A 24,648-nucleotide genomic window follows, 5' to 3' on the forward strand; every position below is an offset into this window, starting at 1 on the left:
GCACAAATGCACTTGGAATATACATAACAGGTCTGGTAAAGGTAAACAGCAATTCAAAGGAAGCACGACACATTTTAGGGCCAGAGATGGGTCTGTTCCTCTATTCACAGACGGGAGACCTGAGACCCAGAGAGGGGCAGGCTCCTCCCAGAGCACATGTTGAAATGCCAGGACGTGGGCTGGGTGGGCCCAGACCCTGCCTTCCGACTCCCAGACGAACAACGTCACGCTCACAGAGGCCCCGCACAGTAGGCGCTATTTGTCCAGCTGGACTAAAAATGTGACTTATCCCTTTGGATCTGTATATTTAAATGAGAAAAGTAAACCATAAACCCCTAAGCTGGGTTCTGCTAAAGTAATTTAACATCTGCTGCCACCTGAATCTAATTGAAGCAATTCATTATCAAATTTACTGATCTGCTTAATGATTTTGTATTTCTCTTTCAAAATCACCTTCCACCTTAGCTAGCCTGGGTAAATTACTCTTCCCTTCAAATCGGAGAGCTTAAAGGCACCTGAGAGAACATCAGGTTCAAGTGATCTCCTTTTAAAGACAGGCCAAGAAAGGTTCGGGGTGAGGTCACGCCTCAAGCCGTGCAGGACGCGAACACAGACTGCTGGAGCCCCAGCTCTCCTTCCCTGAGTCTGTGCTTCTGGTTCTCGACTGTGTCTCCAAATGGGAGGCAAAGAAGGAGCAACAGAAAGGGGTGATGAAAAAAAGGAGAAATGGGAGGAAAATAGAAAGGAAGAAGAAGGCGTTGAAGAAAGGGAAAATGGCACGCTCTCTTTCCAAGCTGTGCAATTTTTATGTTTGCTCAGTGGCAGTCTGTTAACGAAATACTTCATTGTCACTGAGCACAGAGTCATTAAAGGCACCTTGGAAATTTGGACCCTTTTCCTAGAATCGGGGCTTAAATAGCAACTTAATTTATGACACTTCCCGAGGCTGATGGCATTTTTGCGCTAAGGTCAAGTCATCCCTGTGTAGCCCCTCCAGTGGCTTCCCTTTAGAGGGTGCCAACACAAGAGGCGTTTCCTCTTACTTTCAAGAAACTGATTATTCAACTGCTAAGATGTAAGGCACATACGTATGGAGGCACACTTGGGTCCACAGCATGTTTCTGAAAGAGAGCTCCTTTATAGCCGCGTGTGAGAGAGAAGCGGGGAAAAGGGAGGAAGGCCCCCAATAAGCATGTGAATAATTAGATCCGAGAGAGAAGCCACCTTTTCTCAGTGTCGAAACTGTGAAGGGGGAAAAAGTACTAGCACATAATTGACATAATTGATCTAGCGTTTTTTCCCCTTTTGCTGCAGTCATTTTTATGCATGCCATTGTTGCTGTTATTATCCAGGATGTGATCTTGTGTGCTTGATAATACAGGCTAGATATGAATACACGCACGCACCAGCCAATCACAAATCTATAGTGTCTATTTCTGCATCACCAGGTGCTATCTCATGGGAAATATCCTCTTTTTTGGCAGGCACACAGAGCGCTGCATTATCTGTCATTTTCATTAGATTCGAGCTACAGCTGAGCCAAAAAGACTTAGTTCTAGCATATGTGCTCAAAATGGCCAAGCTGCGCTTGTCCAGATTCACCCTTTCAGGATTGCGTTACAAACAACTGGAGCTCTAGCTGGAAAGCACAGCGAGCGAAGCACCTGAATTCTCTCTGGGACATTACAAACGCTGCACGCTCCCAAGATCGGAGTGTGTTACCATGATCCCCGCAGAGGACAGAAGGGATGGCGGCTTCCATCAGAAGCCCAAGGTTTTTTAGCACAGCTTAGGTAGGGATGGAGGGTGGAGTCAGCCTGGATTTTGAGGCCACTGAACAAAGAAAACCCAACCTCTTTCAATCCCCTCTGTGCCTCTCAATGTACCCTGCTCCTCTGGGATGCTGGAGATTCCACCCCCAGGCCTTGCCCTAGGCGGTCAACCTTGAGTCCTATAAGACGCTGTCCACTGCTGGATGTGTGACTGGCTGGTCTGGGCGGGCATGAAAACCAACGAATGCTGAGGGATGAAATTATCCAACCACAGCGAAGTTGGGTCTTCACACAAGTCTCCAACTGCTGTATAAATTCAGTCCTATATTTGAGCACATGGATGGGACCTACTGCAAAATTAAACCCATTTAAAGCCGGAAATGGGAGAGCCACAGGGCTGGGGAGGATAGTCACTCTACCCAGGGGACCTGATATTATTTGAAGCAGATATTGCAAAAAGGGATAGGGAGTAGAGAGCTGACTCTATTAAAAACCAAAAGGCCAGTGGGAATATAAAATGGCACAGCCTCAGTGGAAAATGGCATTGTGGTTCCTCAAAATCTTAAACATAGAATTACCATGTGACCCAGCAATTCCAGTGCTGGGTGTACATCAAAAACAACTCAAAGCAGGGTGTGGGACAGATATTTGTACACCCATGTTCACAGCAGCATTACTCACAATGGCCAAAAGGTGAGAACAACCCACGCATCCAACAGTGTCTTCATGGATAAATGAAATGCGCTATATCCGTACAATAGATTACCACTCAGCCTTAAAGAGGAAGGACATTCTGACACGCTACAACATGAATGAACCTTAAAGACGTTACGTTAAGTGAAATAAGTCAGGCACGAAAGGACAAATACTGTATGATTCCACTGATATGAGGCGCCCAGAGTAGTCTAATTCACAGAAACAGAAGATAGAAAGGTGGGGGGAGGGCGGATGGGGAGTTACTGATTAACGGGGACAGAATTTCAGTTTTGCAAGATGAAAAGAATTCTGTGGATTAATGGTGGTGGTGGTTGCACAACAATGTGAATGTACACCTTGCTACTGAATGCACACTTAAAATGGTTAAGATGGTTAATTTTATGTTACGTGCATTTTATCGCAATTGAAAAAAAAAACAAAAACAAAACCAATAGGCTTGCGTCTATTTCCTCAGATCCTCTTCACTGTCCAGCCGACTTGCAGCCCAAAGAGAAAAGTTGGTGTTGCCAAATGCCACGAGAAGCTCTGGACCTCAGCATCCTCCCTTGGTTTGGAGGAGTGCTGAGCAGCTGGTAGATGGGAGACATGGAGGATCCCTAATGAACCGCTGATCAGAGGCTCTCCCCTCCCCTGGAGGAATACAAAATTTGAATTTTTTTTTCAACTGTTGGCTTTGCCAAGGTATTAGGCCCCATTTACCCAACTAATTTCACTGGTAAGCAAATATCCTGGAAATGCTTTTGTTAAATAACAACAAAAATAACAATAAAAACTTTTCTGGCCTTTTTGCAGAAGCCACTTGCTGGACCCACAGCCTCCCTGAGTGTGTGCCCCAGCAATCACCGGCATGCTGTGTCCTTCCGGTGTGGCATGAGGGGCAACCCTCGGGCCATGTCTCCTTAGATTGTGGGCAAAGTTCCAAAGAGAGCAGAAACATCCAGAATTTGGTTATGGGAGTGCATGCTGCCCAGAATTGTCTTGGGTTTCCATGCCAGAGGGGGCGGTGCCTTCACACACAACAGCAGAGGATTTCTACCGGGAAAAATCTGCTAACGGAAACTTCGTCCTGAACCGTGGAGGTGCTGGCGTCTGGTCCACGGCTAGCGGTTGCCTGCTTTCCATCTTCATTGCTAGTATGGACCCGTTGAAGCAAGCAAGGAGAAAGGTGGCATGAATGTTTTGGAAGCCAGGAACAGTTTAGGTCCAGGCGTGACAAGACCAACAAGAAGGTCACCATTGCTGAGAGGGGCAAATGTAACGACTGTTGTCTTCGTCAGCTCTGGGGACCACAACACAATCGCATAGACTGATGACTTAAACAAGAGAGATGTGTTTTCTCACAGTCTGGAGGCTAGAAGTCTGAGATCAAGGTGCCAGCATGGCGCGGCTCTGGAGAGAGCTCTCTTCTTGGCGTGCAGCCAGTCCTCGCACGGCTGAGAGAGAGAGCTCCGGTGTCTCTTCCTCTTCTTATGAGGGCGCTGATCCCATCATGAGGCCCCGCCCTCATGACCTCATCTAACCTTATTACCATCCGAAGGCCCACCTCCCAACACCATCACCTTGGGGTTCAGGGCTTAAACAAATGAATTTGGGAGGAAGATGAACACGCCGTCCATAACAAACGTGACGGTTCTCTTCACGCACGTTCCTCCTGCAGCTGGAGAGGGCCCCCAGGCCCACTCTGGTCTCAGGCCCTGGGTCCTCTGCCCTCACCTGCTATAGCACTTTGGGCTCCGTGTTTCCCTCGCAGCCCCCAAGTCCAGCCAGACTGGAGAGCTCAGTTGATGAACAGGAAATTAAAAGTAACTACAAATGCCTGAGTTTTAAAAGATGTTCTCCCACAGGAGTCCTGCTGTTTATTAATTGTACCGTGTTTTGAAACACAAATTTTTTTTATTAGAAGAAATTTTCTCTTGTATTTTCCTTCAATTATCACCACGTTACTAGAAAGGAGGTAAGACAATCCAAAAACAGTCAAATGAGAGAATATACAAACAAACTTTCAAACTGTCTTTCAGCCAGTGAGGCTAAAGTTATTGAATATGCAAATTGCCTTATTAAAAGAAGAATGATGTCTTTTTCAGCAATCAGTTTAATTACAGTGGAACCCTTCAATAGAGAAATCAACTTGTTTCTTAGAATGGAAATTCTTTAGAAAGGGAATTTAGGTGTAACAGATCGAAATGAGAAAATTTACCCTGGGTAGGGGAAAGTGCTGGCACAGACAGACGGCGAGCTGCTGGCAGGGGTGCAGGAGACACCCGGGGCCTCAGTGAGTCTGCCTGCGTCCACTGGAGCCTCAGTCTGCCCATCCTCCATTCTGCTGCACCAAAGCTCAGAGAGAGGAAAGCTGTGAGGGCCTGTGAAGAGTATTTATGGAGAGCGTGTGAAGGCCTGTGCTCAAGGCCATGTGCTCCCTACAGGGCAGCTGCAGACCGGGCCGCGGAGATGCTCGAGCACAGGACCAGAACAAAAGTAATTTAATTATTTAGAAGCCCTTCCATCAGAATTCTGTCCATTCTGCTCCAGGCCTTTCCCTCTCTCCCCTAGGGACCACCAGACTTCGCCTGTCCTGTGTCCCATTTCCCCAGAGTCTTCTCCCTGTTTAGGGATTAGAAATGCAAGGCACCATCCATGTCACGGCTCCATGCAGAGCCATCCTCTCAGTCCAGGCACCTCTGGCCTGCTTTAACGGAGAGCGCCATGGGGGGCTGCTGGCTCTTCATCAGACAGAGACAACGACGGCGACTAAGGAAGACCTCAGGAACCCGTTCTGGTCAGAGTGCTGGGGTGAACAGGTCCAGACATACACCCGCATCCCATACACTCAGCTGCTCCAGTGTCACGTGCACTGGAAGGGCGACAGAACCAGGACTGAGGGCGGAGGTTTGGAACCGGACATCTTGAGTTGGATCTCAACTACACAGAACATCAGCTTAGTGACCACTCTGTTCATCTCTCTATGCCTCTGTCTCCTCATCTATAAAATGAGTAGGCGACACCACTTCGTAGGGTGGTTTTGAAATTTCAAGAGAAAAACCAGGCAACCACACAGTGCACTACAACAGCCAGTGTTCAGTTGGCGTGAGCTGGTGGCAGTGGCAGCAGCAGCAGCAATGTGCAAATGCCCCGTATACATGCTGATTCTTGGTTACCTTCACTCTCACACATCTGAAAGGGAAACATGGAATTCACACATGCTCAAGAGATGCCCGGGCAAACCTGCCTTCAGTGCACCTCAAAATCTTGAGCACCCGCCATATGCCATCAGTGAACAAAACTGAAAAGAATCTCTGTCCTTTTACATTCTAGTGGAAAGATCAATAATAAGTGAAAAGCATAATAAACACGCAAATTATATGGTATTTCAGAACTATCTCCATGGAACAGAAGGATAGAGCAAAGAGGGGTAGCTCAGGAGAGCTGGAGTGAAGTGAGCAGCTGCAACTGAAATTGGGTGGCCAAAGTGGGTCTCATTGGAAAGGTGAAATTTGAGCATAGACTTCAAGAAGGTAAGGGAGGGAGCCGTGGATACCTAGGAGAAGAGTGTCCCAGGCAGAGATGCAAAGGCCCTGGGGCAGAGATAGGCCTGACATGTTCCAGGCACAGCAGCAGGTCAATGGGGCCAGGGAGAAATTGGAGAAAAGTAGGAGACAGGGTTAGAAAGCAATGTAGGCCACGTCACATATGGTCTTGCAGGCTACCATAAGGACTCTGGCTTATACTTGGATGAAACGGGGAGCTTTCAGAGGATTTTGAGCAGAGGACTAGTATTGATTATCTGACTCGTTTTAAAAGGAAGAAGAGTACTGAGATTTGAAGGCGGGGAAATACTGATGCCCCCGCTGATGCAGACAGGCAGGAGGAGGGCCTGCTCGCTCAGGACACGGTCTGCCTTTCTGTTCTATTCAGGCCTTCAACTGGTTGGATGAGACCCACCCACACTGGCAAGGGCAATCTGCTCTGCTCAGTCTGCTGGTTCACAATCTCAACCTCATGTAAAAACACCCTGGCAGACGCCCCGAGAGGAACGTTTGGCCAAATGTCTGGGTGCCCCATGGCCCAGCCAAGTTGACACAAAATTAGCCATCACACCTGTTTTGAACCCATTATGGTTGTTATTTTATGAGTTTATCTTAATTACTTCTTTGTCTGTCTATGTTTGTCTTCCCTGTGAGCATATAATCTCCTCCAGCTGTTTGTGGAACGAATGAACTGGTGAATAAATGAAGGGAAAACAATTCCACGTGTGACTCTAGATTTAGGACAGAGACGCGTGGACTTCTCCTGAGGCCAGGTGACATTGGCGCAGGAAGGACATGGCGCCCGAGGAGAAGCAGAGGGGTCTGGGAAGCCAGGATGGCCCGGGCCAGGGCCTGGGGAGGAAATAGATGGGATGAGCCCAAACCTTAGGGGCAGAAACAGAAATCCGCCTGAGCCACCCAAGGTCCCCCGCACGCCGGGGCTTCTATTTTCAGTCTGGAGCCAAGGTCTCGGGCCCTGACCTTGCTGACTAAGGGCCGATGCAGCCAATCAGGCCAGAGCAGGGCGGTGCTGGGCTGGGCGTCCTCGGGAAAGGGAGGGGCAGCAGGAGCGGAGAGGGCCTGGGTCGCGCCCCAGCCCTGGGCTCCCATCTGTCTGTGGGGCGGAGATGCGGGAGGGCCCAGTTCATCAGGATGGCGAGGTGGCCCCCAGAGGCCCAGAACCTGGCAGACACAAGGGCGCCTCGGGTCGGTGCAGACGGCCCTCAGCCCGAGTTCTTACATGGGGCATCCCCGTTGGCACATCGGGTTTGGTGTTTTGCGGATGGGAAAGAAGAAGCTGTCTCCAAGTGTTAAATGCTGTGTGCATAAATGTTATCAAAACTGTGAAGGAAAATGCCCCATGGATGACTTAAGCTAAAATCGTCTCTCCCAAGTTGTCATGGGATTTTTTTGCAAATTGTACACAGGATGAGTGGCTTTAGGGGCGTCGTCTGGATTACCTTCCTCAGGGACTCTGCGGAGAGCTTCTAGGGGGCTGAGCTGCAGGGTGGAGCCGCGGGAACTCAGACAGGAAGGGACTGACTTACAGGACAGATCCCTCCTGGGGGGAGTCATCGGGAGGTGGCCCAGCGGGGAGGATAGAGGCTCTGACGTGGGTCCTGGGGGCTGGGGAGGGGCAGGAGAGCCCGGGGACGCCAGGCCTCCGAGGGTAGCATGTCTGCTCCTTCTCAGGAAGAGCAGGTGGGTGGTGGATGGGCTCTCTCCTTCCTCCTGTCCTGAGCCCTGCAGGCCCTGCAGCCCTGAGCCTGACTCTGTGCCCACACCGTGTGGAGGGTCTGCTCTGGGAATCAAGAAGATGGAGACGCAGCCCTGCCCAGGGCCTATGATCTTGGCTGGGAGCTCCACCAGGAGAGAGGGGCCCCTCCCAGGGACAAAAGGAAAAACACCGTCAGGGGCTGTGACTTGGAGCTCCAGGCGGGGACAGTTCTGTGTGGGCTGAAGGAGGGGGAAGCCTCCTGGGGCTGGGGTCTTTGTGTCGGTGTACACAGGAGGGTTGAAGAGAGGACTTGCCAGGCAGGTGACACATGGCCTGAGGCGAGGCTGGTGACAAGAGTAACCTAGTCCAGGAAAGGGCAGGCAGGTGGGCGGACTGGACCCACCGGCAGAAACCCCCTGGATGCCAGCAGACGTAAGGAGGCGGGCATGGGGGAAGGAGGAGTGGACACACCTGCTGGAGTTGACCATCAAGTTTCTAACTGTTAAAGGTGACTCTGGAACATACAGCTGAAAAAGAACACAGACAAGCCAATCAGAAACAACCTAAAAGAATAATAGAAAAATAGGTAAAGAGACGTTTCAGAGACATGGACATCCGAACAGCCAGTGAACAGATGAAACGCTGCTCCAGCTCATTAACCACCAGGGAGTGCAAACGAGAACCACGGGGAGACACAGCCACACAAACTGGCAAAAATAGAAAAGACAGAAAGTGCCAAGTGTTGACGGGGACGTGGAGCCAAGGAGAGTCTCACGCCCTGCTGGTGGAAGAGGGCACCAGTACCACCACTTGGGAAAACCATTTGGCACTATCTATACTGCCAACCCTACACCCCGGCAGTGCCACCCCCGGGAATCCACCCAGCGGGAACAGGTGCCTATACCAGCAGCACCGTGCATGATCGTCCCTAACGGGGAGCAACCCAAGAGTCCCTCCCTTGAGCGGATGGGTAATTACGCCATGGCCCAATCATGGGTGGATTAGCGCAGACATGTTGAACTTCCATTCAAACATTTCTAAAAATGACTGGGTGTGGTTAGGGTGGGAGGAGTGAAGCCCTTCAGGCTCCCAGGAGCTGGAGGAGAGGAGAGATGGCAGTGTGGTGTCAGTGGTGTGCTGTGGCTTTTTAAAGCTTAAATCATTAGACCATGACACCCCTGTTTATGGCTCTGCGATGCATTTTGGCTGCACTGGAAATAAAAGTCAGACCTCTCACCGTGGTCCCTCCAGCCCCACCTGCGCTTGCTCTCTCCCCTCACTCACGCTGCCTGGCCGCCTTGCCCTTGCCAAGGTCACTTCCACCTCCAGATGTTTCTCCGGCCAGATTTCTCTTGCCCCAGGTCTTTATTCAGGTCATCTCTTGAGAGAGGTTCGCTGACTATCCTCAGGGCTGCGGCATTTAACTACCAGGAGAGAGGGGGCCCTCTCAGGGATGAGGCACAAACTGCAGCCCAGGCCACTGCCCCGGGGTCTGTGTGAATGACACGCCCTTGGACCGGTGCAGGGCACTGCCTGGCTGAGGCCTCCTTCATTCTCAGTGCTTTGCTTGATTTTCTTGGTAGGCGTTATCACAGATGTCCTGGGTGTCTGAAATGGCCTGGGTCAGTGCCGTTTGTCGTTGATTGTTCTCTCGCACTAGGATATAAGCTCTTTGAGGGCAGAGCACTCATCTTTTTTCACAGCACCAGCCTCAGTGCCCCGTCAAGACCACTGCTTTTACTGACTTTGTATTGAATGAACAAATAAGTGAACAGGGGGCAAGTGGTGGCGGCCGTGGGAGCCCGAGAGCAGGTGAGGCCCGCAGCCCAGGGCCTGCAAGGATTACCCAAGGAGCATTTAACTCTCTGGACACTGGGAGGACTATGATTACCCCCATTTTCCAGGTAGGAAGACTGAGGCTTGGAGAGGAGAGAGGCCCTGCCGCAAGTAAGGGTGACGACCAAAATTTAAACTCGTTTGCCCCACGCCAGGCCCTGCGCAGAGCACAGGCCCCTCAAAGCGCCCGTCACTGGGCAGACTCTGGGCCCTCCTGGTATTGTGGTCTCTGGAGAGAAATAGGGCCCCAGGGCTGCCCCAGCCTCGGCACGGCCCAGGTGTGTGCGAGCTCTGTGGGCGCCTGCCAGGAGCCTGTCTTCTCCCTTCCTCCCATCTGAGCGTGGAGCTGGCGGCTGTCACAGCCCACTAGCCTCGGAGACCGTCTGTTTCATTGATGGAGACAGCTCCCACGGCAGTCCGGATCCAGCTTCAAACCGCCTTGGCAGTGCCTGGCCACGCTGACCAGATCAAGTTTGAAGTTTCAGTGCCTGACGGGCACCGGCTGACTCAATTACGAGGGCTGTTAGGTTGGCGAGCCCGGGCCTTCCCCACGTGGAGGCTGAGGCCACTTCTGCCCCCAGCACCAGCTCCATAGTCACCTCCCAGGGACGCGGGGCCTCCTGGGCAGTCTGGGGTCCTGGACGTGGAAGCCCAGTGGATCTGCCGGGTTTCCTTTACCCATGACCCCTCACCCACTGTACTCTGGAACCCCCTAACCTAGAGAAACAGGCAGGAAAACTGTTTCTCTTCTAAATCGCTAGATCCTTGTTCACTAGTGTGAAACCAAAGCTGTCTCCTCCTGAAGTGGCCTGTCTCCCATGCCCTCCACTATCCCCTGGGCCTGGCCGTCCACCACGCCCTCCACGCTCACCTGTGGCCTAATTAGTAGTTCCTGGTGGGGACACTTCACCCAGGAAGACCCTGCCCCTTGTCCCAGGCCCACGTGGAAATGACTGGTGTTCTTGTAATCAGGGAAGCTTAGAGGTCACCTCACTATAATGTCCCCAAACCACTTTGCACCCTGATGCGCTCTCACAAATGATACACAGAGGGCTGGAACCACAGTGTGCCCTCAGGCTGCTCCCAAACACAGATGTCCAGTGGAGGCTGGAGGCACCGCACGGGAGCACAGCAGCAGGGCTGCGTGGGCCTCCACCTGTCGCAGCCTCTCTGCCTCCCCACGCCGTGGCCTATCTCTTGGAAAGCCCTCACAGGAGGAGAGGAGCACCTCTTCTCACGTGGGTCCAGGAGCCAGGCTGTCGGCCCACCAGGATGTGGGGATCAGCAAGGGTGGCTCACTTTGTGCTACCAAAATTGTGCGTGTGTTGAAGTCATGTGGTAGATGAGGAAGTTCCTTGCCCCCAATTCCAGCCTCTTGTGGGTGGATAACAGGTTATCAGGGAAAGTCCAAGCGCCTATGTCCCCGTCCCTTATGGGAGCACAGAGTCTGAGGGTGTGAGTCAGCCGCCAGCTCCTCTGGGTGCTCTGCCCAGTTGGATCCCAGGCAGCTCCCCAAGGGCGAGGCCGGTGGCACACCCTCTGTCTTCCCCTCTCCAGACCCAGCCCTGAGCAGGCGGATCACGATGGAAATGCCAGGACGTTGCATGAGTTTCCTAGGGCTGCCAGAATGAGTTACCACAAACTTGGTGGCTTAGCACAAACAAAATTTGTTCTCTCCCGGCTTTGGAGTCCAGAAGTCTGAAATCAGCGTCAGCAAGGCCATGCTCCCTCAGGGGACTCTCCGGGAGTACCCATTCCTCGCCTCTTCCAGCCTTGGCAGCTGCTGGCAGTCCCCGGCATTCCGTGATTTGGAGCTGCCTCACCCCATCTCAGCCCCTTCTTTCCATCGCCTCCTCTTCACTGTGTCGCTGGGTCTACTCTCCCTTTGCCTCTCTCGTAAAGATGCACATGATAGTGTTTAGGGCCCACCTGGATAATTTAGGATAAACTCCTCCTTCCAAGATCCCTAAATTAATCACAGTTTTTGCCATACAAGGCAATATTCACTCTTTGCCATATATGGTGATATTCACACGTTCCAAGGATTAGGAAGCAAATATATCAGGGGAGGGGAGAGCATTTTTTTCTGCCAACCACAGCTATTACATAATAACTTGGGATCTCTGGGCAGGGATTTTCTCCTTTGACGCTCACAGTAACTGAAGGCTCAGATGCTCTCATGCCCCATTTCCACGCTGGGCGGGAGGAGGGGGTGGGGGCAGAGCTGAGAAATGAGCCTGATGCTCATGATGATAAGGAAACAGAAGTTCAAAAGCTCGAGTAGTGCACCTTCCGGGCCCCATCCACTCTTGTAATTGAGCACTGTGGACAGGGCCTTGGTGGCCAGAAGTGTCGACACGTGAGTCTAATAGGCCTAGGGTTAGAGCCGCCTCCTGCCTCAGTTTCCTCAGAACACCAGCTTCACAGCAGGGGCATTCTGAGTGTTAAAGGAAATAACATATGAATATACTTGGCTCAGGACTTAGCAGATAGTAAGCGTCTCATCAGTGGTAGGTATGACCATCCTTTTTGTTCAATTGGACAAATGTTTGCTTATCCCTCCCGTGTGCTCAGCACAGGGTGGCAGCAACAGTTTGCAGGGAGAGCTGTCAGCATCGCCTGGTCACTGGCAGTAGTGTAGGTACTCAGAGACAAACGCCAGTGGTCCTCATCCATCCCTCCTTTGTGCCTGCATACCACAGGACACGCTGGGAACTTCCCATGTGAAATGCTGTGGCGAAGAAGGTGACGGAGTCCCTGCTCTTCTCTGAAGGAACTCACAGGGCAGTGGTACAGAAGGAAATGTGTTCCAGGGTGAGAGGTGTTATCAGAAAATTGTCATCTCAACTTTGAAGGATGGAGGTTGGAGGAACGAGAGGCGAATGATGTCTCCTGTAAGAGGCCATGCATGAGCTGAGTCCCAGAGGATGCAACCATCGGATACTTGAGCTTTAGGTGCCAATTGCTGAAAGTTTGCTAAAGATACGCGTACCTGTGTCTCTGGGGAAGGTGGTAGTGGGGGTCAGGAAACAGAGATCCTGCTTGGGAGACCCTGATAGCAGCACTGATGGTGATGACTATAACCCTATGGTTGGATGGTCAGAGTCCTGACAGGAAATCCAGGGCACACCCTAGGATGACTAGAGAGAGTTCGGTGACGGGACTACTCACAACGGTGTGGGGAGGGACTAAGAGAAAACGCAAGGAATGATAAAGCACCTGGGGGCCAGCAGCAGCGGAAAGACTTCCCTCTGACCCCTTCTCTTGTGGGTCTTCCCACTGACTATTTCCAGCTGGAAGTCAGAGGGCAAGGACGTCTGAAGATGAAGTCCATATGGTCAGCTTCCTGGGGAACAGAGCAGGATAGACAAGTGTGGGGAACAGATCTGGAGGGGCAAACAGAGAACCTTGCCTGATGAGGAAGATGGAGACAATGGTAGTGGTGATGGTGGTGATGATGGTAGTGGTGGTGTCAATATTAGTGGTCAGGGTGATTGTGATAATGGTGGTGGTGGCGGTAGTGGTGATCATGATGGTGGTGATCATGGTGGTGACCATGGTAATGGTGGGCTTGGTGGTGATGGTAGGAGTGGTGATAATGGTTGTAACGGTGGTGGTGATAATGGTGGTGGTAGTGGTAGTAATGATGGTGATGGTGGTGGTGATAATGGTGGTGGTAGTGGTGGTAATGATGGTGATGGTGGTGGTGATAATGGCGGTGGTAGTGGTGGTAATGATGGTGATGGTGGTGGTGATAACGGTGGTGGTAGTGGTTGTAATGATGGTGATGGTGGTGGTGATAACGGTGGTGGTAGTGGTTGTAATGATGGTGGTGATGACGGTGAAGATGGGTATCATTATTGAGCTCCTCCACGGCCACTCGCTGTTCTAAGGGCTCTCAGTCTCCACGTCAGCCCAGTAAGAGAGGGCAGTAGAGATGGTGGCGACTTGGGAGGTTTATAGGGGGACCAACAGCCAGAACTGTCATCTGCTCCCTCGGGCCTCCCCTGAAACACATGGTTTGGCAAAGCACCTCATCCTAGTGACCTATGGTGTAATTCTGTGTGAATTTTCTTGTCTTCCTTACCTCTCTGTGAACTCCTCTGGGTTAGCTTGATGTCTGATTGTCACTGTAACCCAGGGCTTGACATGTCTAGCAGAGTATCTGCCACTCAGGAATTGCTATGCCTCTGATGGAGAATGAGTGAATAAATGAATGAGTGAATGAATGAAGAGAGACTCTGTGCCAACAGGTCAGAGAAAGTCAGGTGCACGCCTGACATCTGCTCTCTATGGAGGGCAGGCCTCCAGGGCACTTAGGCAGCAGTGGAGAAGGGCCGACACAGAGGCGCTATGGCACTTCTGTCTTCTCAGGTGCACATTTCCTCAGATCTAAACACGGCCTGAAAAACAGCCAAGCTTTTCAAAGCTATTTGGTCCTGAAATTGCCCCAAGCCCAAACTCTGAGCTCAGAGCGAGGATGTTTGTGCTATGTCTCAATGCTACACATGGAAACCCGCAGCCCAACATAGCTCAGAATTGCTAATCACCTTCGGATTGTTGTGCTAATAAGTGAAAATACAGACAAACACAAACCTGTCTTCCTGTTAATGTTAATTTTGGTCCCAAAAATGTTGCTAAAACATATTGCTGGGCGCGCCACAGATGTTCCTTCTCTTGCACGTGCAAGATATTGAAAGTGAGAGCTGGACGCTTTGACAGACTTCCTGGCACTTTGATGATCACTGTGGCCAGGCCACTTTCCCACCACTTGGGCCAGTCGCTTTATCTGACCATTCCCCTGGGCAGAGGTCCTAAGGCTGGCCTAAAATTCTGTGTACAATACCACAACCTGCTCAATAGACAGATAAAGGTAAGCAAATTTAAAAAGCAAGTTGAGCTTGTCACCTTCTTGTCAACCCACCTGCTAATTTTGCTATATGCAGAACGCATATAAGGACCTGCTTGGTGGGGCACTAGGAGGTGTCGTGGATTGTTTGTTCCCAGAGCTCGTAGGGGTGGGAGTTGACATGATAAGACGTGTGCCTCTCCAATTTGATCCTGAGGTCCTAACGAACCTGACTAGAAGAGATGGAAAGCCACTTACCAGTTTTTAAAGAACCAAACAGAACAGCACTGCGTTCTCTCATCTTGTCCTAGTTTATCTTCCATGTGCAGCGGCCATTTTTAAGAATAAGAAGGGGTCATAATTTAGGGTGATTATGAGAGAGGGAACCCACTCAGCGTTCTGTGGCTTCACAGCCTTTTCCTTCCCACGTCGGGAGCAGATTGACACGGACCTCAGCAAAGGGAGACAAGGTGGATTCTGTGTTGTAGGCACTAGCGTTGGGCCCTAGGCCGTGTCATTTGTGCTGGGAAGCTGCCCACCCGGGATGGGGAGCGGTGTTTCCTCCCTAACTGAGAGTTTTCTTTAGAATCCCTCTGAAATGGCTGGCACCTGTGGCAGGGTGACAGGAGAGGGACAGCCTTTTGAGCAGCTGGAGGAGTAAGAACAGGGGCCAGTTGGACAGCAAAGAGCCAGACCGAAGTCAGCCACCAGCAAGGGGCATCATACTATGCAGGAAGCGTGGGCATAACGACCTGATGCAGAACTTGGATCACTAGCAGAACTTGTGTTTTGTTGGTGCGCCCACTGACGCAGAGGAGGAATGCGATGAGGAAGAGGCCACGAGGAGGTGCAGATACAGCCCCAGACCAGGAAGCTCGTGAGGCGGCCTCGTCCTCTTTCCCGTTACTTATTTCTTTTATCATTTCTTCATCCAATTCCGTTAAGTGAAACATGGCCACCTCACTGTGGCCCCTGGATACCAACTGGCCGGAGTTGATGACGAGACTCCAAAAAGAAGCCAGAAGGAGCGAGAGCGCTGGCCGGAGCCACCAAGCCTCCAACCCCTGGTGGCACCTCCATTGCAGGCAAATCCAGCGTCTGTCATCACCACTCCAGACCATTATTGCTATTGTGTGGATTAAAGGAGTCTTTACAGCCACATGCTCCAAATAAAGTAATCTCTATTATACACTAAGTATGGGATACAGACTTGGAGACATCCCCAAGGTAAGCCCCATCAGTCTCTGCCCAGAGGCTGAGCAGGACTCAGATGGAGCAGCCTTCTCTGAAGGCCTTTGGAGAGGGCTGGGTTCAAGCTGGGTAAACACCTTCCCAAAAAATCATTCCGGCACCAGCGCCATGTATCCAGCCCAAGTGGGGAGTACATGGGATTGTCCGCCAAGTTCAAGACCAGAGGGCCCCTTTCCAGGGAGAATTGGATTACCCAGACAGTCATCTTCAAGCTCGCCTTGGCCGTGTCCAGTGAAGCCTGCCTGAGCTGGAGGAAGGCACTTCTCCGCTCCTTCCCTTTAGAAACGTGCATGCAGAGTTACTGAATCATGGGCCACATGAGAGCGCACAGCCCACAGAGACAGACCCAAATCCCGGGAAAGGCAAGGGCCTGAGGATTGACCCCGAGAAAGGCCTCATTCCAGGTATTTCCAAGGGAAGCAGAGTGGAGCAGAGGCCCTCAAAGGGCAAGGAGAAGCTGGGACTTGCTTGTAATGCCAGGCACTCCTCACCTTTCTCTTCAGAATGGCCTTCCTTTGCAGCCAAAAGTTTCTCCATTGCTTTAACTCAAACTACAGCAGGGCCACCATGTGTCCATGTGAAAACGGAAGGTCAGTTTATTTCTTAGACAAATGATGCGTGTGTGGGAATCTATTTCATGGAAGATGAGTGAGGTGAAACTCATGGGCTCTGAAGCAGGGAGTGTGATGGCTAATTTTAGTGTCAGCTTGACGAGGCCACAGTATCCGGGTATTTGGACAAACACGTTCGGATGTTGCTGTGAAGGTATTTTTTAGATGAGATTAACATTTAAATCAACAGACTTTGAGGAAAGCAAGTTGCCTTCCATAATAGAATTGGCCTCTTCCGATGAGTTGAAGGTCTTAAAAAAAACACAGCCCTCCCCGGAGAAAGAGGGAATTTCACCAGCAGACTGCCTTTAGACTTGAACTACAACATCAACGCTTCCCTGGGTTTCCAGCCTACGTCCCGACTCTACAGATTTTGGACTTGCCAGCCTCCACAATCATGTGAGCCAGTTTCTCAAAATAAATCCACGTATGTGTGTAAGTATGAACGTGTGTGTATGTGTACGTGTGTCTCTATCTATCTACATCCTATTGGTTCTGTTTCTCTGGACAACCAGACACTGCCTAATACGAGTAAGAACTAGGAAGAAGGAAGCGCTGTCTGCAGAGGCCAAAAGAGGATGGAAGATTCTAGCTGCCATCAGCGTGCAGGTGTTTTCAGTTTTCATAATGACAACTTATTCCACACATGCATTTTCCTTACCCAGCCTGAAGTCAGGGTGCCATGCTGTGGGGCCCAGGCCTGCTCATTTATCTTGTGAAAAATATGTTGCATGAGAAATGGAATTCTTTGGCTTGTCCTGCTCTGAATGGAGGCTGCCCTGAGATGAGAAAATGAAGTACTTGCTAGATACAGTAAGAAAACCTCATTGCTGGGATTGCTGCTGAGGCCTGCTTGCCACAGAATTGCCTGGCTCTAAAACTGGGAGGCCACGGAAAGATAGCAGTTGGGAACCAGGTGTGTTTCGACTGTTCCTTCCTGAATAAATGGAAAAGAGCCAGGCAGATCCTGGTTTCCGGAGGGCTGAGTGAGTGTCAACGTACAGTGCATCCTACTGTTTTCAAGGCACACTGGTCCACTGTAAGATGGCTCAGTGTTTATTAAGGAAACCTAAGAGGTCAGCGACCTGTCACCGTGGGGAGCTGATGTTTCCATCTCGCACGTTTCGATGAGCAAGACGTTTTGCTTTCCCCTCGATTCCATCCCCCAAAAGGAAGAGGGTAGGCCTCTGAAGTGTTTTGACTGAAGTGTCTTTCGTGTTCCCTTTCTAATAAAGGGCCATATATTAGAGCCGAACAGTCATTTTTTTGAGCACTAAAGTAATACCAGTACTCTCATTGCTCAAGAAACTGCTGAGCAGAATCTTCCAACAATGTGTCTCCCCGGCATTCCTTAACCCTATTGATAATGATAAAGTCTCATAAATCTAGGTAAATCTTTAATTACGCCTCCAGAACATGGCGATATTACGACTGTGACATAGTCATAAAGGGCACATTCAAAATTAGCTCCATATACATTTTATGAATATGTAAAAGGGTAGAGGTGGCTAGAGTTAAAAAGGAAAGACCTAAAAAAAATTGTGTTTTTTCTACTTTGTTGCAATCATCTTTTAAAACTGGATTTTAATTCCTCTTTTAAAATAATTTTTTGGAAAAGCTCAGTCTCTTGCACAATTTTTATTATAATCCACAGCATCGCCTTTGCTGAACCCTATTGCGTGTTACAAAGACTGCAATCTACAATAGAAGGAGTATGTTAAAACACCTTTTGGCCTTAAAATTGTTCTTCTTTATATTAAGCATGTGTGAAGTATTTATGGAGAGTGGAGCTCCTCGCACTGTTCTTAGGCGGCTCTGAGAAAGCCTAGGGATGTTTTCCCTCCCTACAATCAGGGTGAGTGCAGCCCAGCCTCCCCCACCCCTGCATTTGGTTAGTAGCCTTATGCAATTTATTTTTGTCTGCAGCCAACGCATATATTTTTACTTGTGTGAATAATACGGAGAAAGATTAAGTTCTTTTATTTTGCTAATTAAACTGCATTTTTAAAAATCTGGGGAGGTAGTAAGTGACAGGATTAACAAGGGCACTTTGCAGAGTTTTGCTGTTTTCCTGATTAGATTAGAGGTATCTCATATTGAAGCAGGAGCTGATGAAGTGGTTTCCTCCGCGCGAATGAATGCGCGACCCTGGTTTATCACCGCGCCTTCATAAAGAAGTCTTCATTACTGTCTGGAAAGCCCAACCAAGAGTAAAAATGACATTAGCAAAAAGCTAAGCAAAAGGTCAGTAGAGCAGAATGAGAAGGGAGAAGGAGAAAACGCATTCCTTCGTTTCTTTTTTCCGAAGGGTTAAGGGAGATGGTGCAGTTGCAGCCTCCATGCCGGCAGAGAATGCGAGCAGGGGAGCTGAGACCCAGAACTGTATTCGCCTAAGACAGGGACGTCTTTCTGAGCCTTTGGAGTTTAAAGGTAAAAACCTTGTATTTAAAAAAGCAAAAGTGAGGAGAGAACAAAGCACAGCGAGGACAGTGCCAGCCAGTCTCCCTTGTACACTGGAGGGTCATTCCCATGAGGAATTAATTACTCCCTCAACCCCTTGGGCCCACCCTGACCTTCCTCGTAGCTGTCAGGGCTTAGAGCTCATCTTCAGGGCAGCCAGGGACCAAACCAAGGGAACAGGTGAGGGCCACTCGGCCCCTTCTGCCCCACGCCTCCCTACCCACTTTCCGACTTCCAGGCAACTAAAATGGAGGAGTGATGCCAAATAAGAGGGGGACATGGGAATGGAGGAGCGTTTTGACAGAACCTCTTGTCATGAACAGAGCGGATGGGTAACACAGGGACAGCTGTCTATAAAGCACAAGAAGGAAGTTGGGGAGCAGCCGGGCCATGTTAGGTGTGAGTGCCTTGGAGTGGTAAGTCCAGGCAAGGCCACGGCATGTCTATTTATTCTATTGTTAGCCTGCTCCCCGCATCCCTAACCCCATCTTCCCCATAGGCACATATCATTTTCTTTTTAATAGAGACATAATCTGTAAGGGTACCAATGAATGAGCTTTGGCAAATGCATGCACATATGCAATCCACACCCTTTTTGGGATCTAGAACATTTCCATTACCCCAGAAAGTTCCCTGTGCGCCCTCCCAGTCAATGCCTGCCTGCCCTCCCACCCACTCAAGCAGCTGCTGTGCAGATTTCTATTACCACAAGTTAGTTTTGCCTGTTCTAGAACTTCCTATAAATGGAACCCTGTAGAATGTGCCTTTGTGCCTCTCATCTTCACTCAGCACAATGTTTCTGTGATTCTCCGTTTGTTGCAGGTGTCAATAGGTTATTCATTTTTGTTTCTGAGTTGTATTCTGTTGTATTTTTTATCTGTGATACTTTTTTATTTTTGGTTAGGAAGAATGGCCCTGAGCTAACATCTGTTGCCAATCTATCTCGTTCCTTTTTTTCTCCCCAAAGCCCCACTACACAGTTGTATACTAGCTGTGGGTCATTCTGGTTTTCCTATGTGGGATGCTGCCACAGTATGGCGTGATGAGCTGTGTGTAGGTCCACGCCTAGGATCCAAAAAGCGAACCCCAGGCCACCAAAGCAGAACCCGCTAACTTAATCACTGGCCTCAGGGCTAGCCCTAATCTACTGTACTTCCAATGGATATGTGGGTATTTCCAGTTTTGGGCAATTATAAATAAAGTTACTATGACCATTCTTTGACAAGTCTTTTGTAAGCATGTATTTTTATTTCCCTTGAGTAAATACCTAGGAGTGGAACCGCTGGGTCATAGAGTAAGGTGTGTTTAATTTTATGAGAAACTACCAAACTGTTTTCCAAAGTGGTTGCACCATTTTACATTTAACCAACAATCTATGAGAGCTCTGCACTCTGCTTATTCCATATCCTCATCTACGTTTTGCACTGATGGTAATTTCCATTTTAAGCATTCTAGCAAGTTGTTTTAGTAAGTATGGACAGCTCTCCAATATGGTTTTAATTTGAATTTCCTCAGTAACTCTTGAGGTTGATCACTTTTTCATATGCTTATTGGTCGTTCCAATATTTCCCTTTGTGAAAGTACTTTGTGAAGTATTTGTTCACAGTTTTTGCCCATTTTTTATTGAATTGTCTTATTATTATTGAGTTGTATGAGTTTCATACATATCCTGAATACCAGTTTTTTTCCAGATACATGTATTACAAAATCTTTTCTCCCAGGCTATAGTTGCCAATTATTTTATTTTGTTTTTTATTAACATGCAGTTACATTGATTTCTTTTGGTTTCCAGTTCTATGACTATTTCCCATGTACAGATTCCCGTACCACCACCACAATCAGGACACAGAGCAGTTCCATCATCCCCAAACACTTTCGTTCTACCCCTTTATAGTCACATGTTCCTCACCCTTAACCTCCGGAAATCACTGAACTGTTCTCTATCACTAGTTTTTACCAAGGAGAATGTCGTATGGATGGAGTCATATAGCGCGTAACCTTCTGTGGTTGCCTTCTTTCACTCTGCCTGTCCTCGGGATTTATCCAAGCTGCTGTGTGTATCTATAGTTCATTCCTTTCTATTGCTGAGCAGAATTTCATTGTACCAATTCACTTCTAATGGTGTCTTTTGATAAGCAGAAGCTTTTAATCAGGATCAAGTCCAGTTTACATCTTTTTTGTGTTATATTTTTTTTTTTTTTTTTTTTTTTAAGATTTTACTTTTTCCTTTTTCTCCCCAAAGCCCCCCGGTACATAGTTGTGTATTCTTCGTTGTGGGTTCTTCTAGTTGTGGTATGTGGGACGCTGCCTCAGCGTGGTCTGACGAGCAGTGCCATGTCCGCGCCCAGGATTCGAACCAACGAAACACTGGGCCGCCTGCAGCAGAGCGCGCGAACTTAACCACTCGGCCACGGGGCCAGCCCCTCTTTTTTGTGTTATAGACTGAATGTTTGTTGCCCCCACAAATTCATGTTAAAGCGCTAACCTCCAAGGTGATGGTATTTGGAGATCAGTCTTTGGGAAGGAATTAGGTTTGGATGAGGTCATGAGGATGAAGCTCCCAAGATGGATTACTGTCCTTATAAGAAGAGGAAGAGATCAGAGCTTGATCTGTCTCTTGCCATGTGAGGACACAAGGAGAGGGGAGCCATCTGCAAGCCAGGAAGAGGGTGATCACAAGAACCTGACCGTGCTGGCCCTGTGATCTCAGACTGCCAAACTTCAGAACTGTGAGACATGGATTTTTACTGTTTGGGTCACCCAGTCTGTGGTGTTTTGTTATGGCAGCCTGAGCTGACCAAGACACAGTTATGGTTTGTGTTTTCTAATTCACATCTAAAACACATTTGACTACACAAAGGTCAATCAGATAATTTTTGTGTGTTTATTTCTAAGAGCTTTATAGTTTTAGCTCTTATGTTTAGATGTGCAATTTACCACAAATTAATTTTTGTGTGCAGTGTCAAGTAGTTTCTGAACTTCATTTTTTCCCATATGGCTATTTTGTTTTAACATCATTTGCTGAAAAATATTGTCCTTTCCCCATTGAATCGTCTTGCAGTTTTTGTCAAAAATCAATTGTGTAAATCAATTTCTAGACTTTATATTCTGTTCCTTTAATCTGTTTGTCTATTTTGCACCAATACAAACTGTCTTTATGACTCTAGTTTTATAGGCAGTCTTAAAATCAGGTAGTGTAAGTCAGCCAAATTTATTCTTCTTTACAGTTGTTTTGGTTACTCTAGGCCCTTTAGATTTCCATAAAAATTTTAGATTCAGCATGTTAATTAAAACAAATGTCTGCTAGGATTTTTATTTGTTTGACACTGAATCAATTTTGGGGTATAAGGTATCTTAACAATGTTGAGTCTTCCAATCCATGAACATGGTATATCTCTTCATTTACGTAGGTCTTCTTTAATTTCTCTCAGCATTTTTTGTACTCTTTGGCGTAGAAGTCTTATACATATTTCCGTAAGTATTTTTAATTTATTACATATGGTATTTTTTAAGTATTATTTTCCAGTTGTTCCTTGCTAGTATATAAAAATACAAATAACTTTTTAGTGTTGACCCTGTCTCTAATAACTTAACTAAATTCACTTATTATTTCTAGATTCTTTTGGGTTTTCACATGCGTAATTCTACATCTGTGAATAATTATAGTTTTGTTTCTCCCTTTCCAAATTGCCTTTCCACTGTTGCACTGACTGGACCCTCCAGTACAATTTTGGATAGAGGTGATTAGAAAAAATATTCTTTTTTCGTTCTTGATATTAGGGGAAACACTTTGTCAGATTGAGAAATCTTCCTTTTATTCTTAGTTTACAGAGCGATTTTGTTTGGGTTTGCATGTTAAAAATTAGCAAACGCTTTTTTTGCATTTATTGAGATCGTCACATAATTTTTTTCTCCTTTACTCTGATAATTCTGGTGAATTAGATTAATTTTGAATGTTAAACCAACTTGTGTTCCTTGGATAATCCACTTTGCCATGATGTGTTATCCTTTTTAATTTGCTCATATTTTGATAAGAACTTTTGCATCTACATTCATAAGAAATATTGGTCTATACTTTTCTCTACTTTTAATGCCCTTGTTTGGTTGTGGCATTAGCATTAAGCCAGGTTCATCAAAAGAGCTGTGAAGTATTCCTTTCTTCTCTATTTTCTCAAAGAGTTTGTGTAAAATTGGTATTATTCCTTCATTAACAGTTGATAAAACCCACCAATGAATACATCTGATACTTGGTGCTTTGGGCAGGAAGGTTTTAATTACAAATTCAATTTCTTTAGCAGATATATGGCTAATCAGCTTTTATATTCTGTTGTGTTAATTTTGGTAATTTGTGTCTTTCAGTGTATTATTCATCTCCACCTAAGTTGTTAAATTGTAGACATCAAGTTGCTTATTGTGTGCCCGTATCTTTTTACTGTCTATTTGATCTCTAGTGATATTACCTGTTTATTTACTGACATTGGAAATTTGTGTTTTCTATCTTCTGATTTTAATTAGCCCAGTTATAGATTTATCAATTTTATTAATCTTTTAAGAGAACTTACTTTTTGATTTATTTGTTTATTTTAATGTTTGTTCAATTTCTGTTCTCTGATGTCGAGTCTTATCTTCATTATTCTTTTCCTTCTATTTACATGGGTTTAATTTGCTTTGTTTTACTTTGGTTTTTATAGGAAGTTGAGTGTACTGAATTTTGGTACTTTCTTTTCTAATATAAGCATTTAAAGCAATATAGTTTCCTCCAAGTACTGCTTTAGCTGTATCCCATGAAATTTGATATGTTGTATTTTAATATCAATTATTTAAAAATATTAGACAATTTCTATGGTGATTTTTTCTTTTAAATAATAAGTTATTTAGAAGTGTGTAGTTCGTCTCCAGATATGTGAGGATTTCCTCGATTTTTCTGTTATTTATTTCTTGCTTTAATTTCCTGTGATCAGGAAGAATGCTGCATGATTTTAATCTTTTGAAATGTGTGGAGATTTGTATTACTGTACAGCTTAGCTTCTATCTTGGTAAATGTTCCATGTACATTGGAGAAGAGTGTTTATTATGAGGTTATTGGATGTCATGTTCTGTAACGTCAGCTAGGTCAAGTTTCTTAATAGTATTCATGAAATCTTCTTCTAATTTTATCTACTTGCTCAACCAGTTACTGAAAGATGAATGTTGAAATCTCCAGCTATAATTGTGCATTTATCTATTTTCCCTTTTAGTTATTTAAGTTTATCCTTTGAGTTTGGAAACTTTGTTATCGGGTCTATATACTTTTAACATTGCCCTTCTTCTTAGTGAATTGACCCATTTATCATCATTAAATGACCTCTTTAACTCTGATAATATATTTTTCTTAAAATCTCTGTGTCTGATATCAGTAGTGCCATGCTGGCTTTCTTATGCTTACTATTAGCATGGTACATATTTTCCCATACTTTTACTTTGAACCTATCTGCCTCTTTATATTTCAAGTGTTCCTCTTATAATAGCACATAGTTAGATCTTGCTTATTTACTGAGTCTGACAATATCTGCCTTTTAATTAGATTAAAGTATGGAACAGCTGAAATGGCTGTAATTTATAAGACAGGATACTAAAGAGAAGGAACTTCACAGAGCAGGAGCCCAAACAATCTGCATAGGAACCCCCTTGAGTTTTGGGTTGAATACCAAGCTGTGCATGTGCATAGTGTAACTTTGCAAGACCTCACAAAGAAAAAAACGGTACAAGAGATAATGTGAACTGAATGGAGATCTCAGACGACATACAACAGTAGAAGTCATAGGAGTTTTGGGAAGCCTCTCTAAATATTCAGAGATTCAGCTGAGACCCCATAATGGCACATTTTCAGAGTAGGATATTTCAACCTCAAAATAAGGACGACTCCACTCTC

Source organism: Equus caballus, chromosome 10, assembly GCF_041296265.1.
Source record: "Equus caballus isolate H_3958 breed thoroughbred chromosome 10, TB-T2T, whole genome shotgun sequence".
Classification (NCBI taxonomy): Eukaryota; Metazoa; Chordata; class Mammalia; order Perissodactyla; family Equidae; genus Equus; species Equus caballus.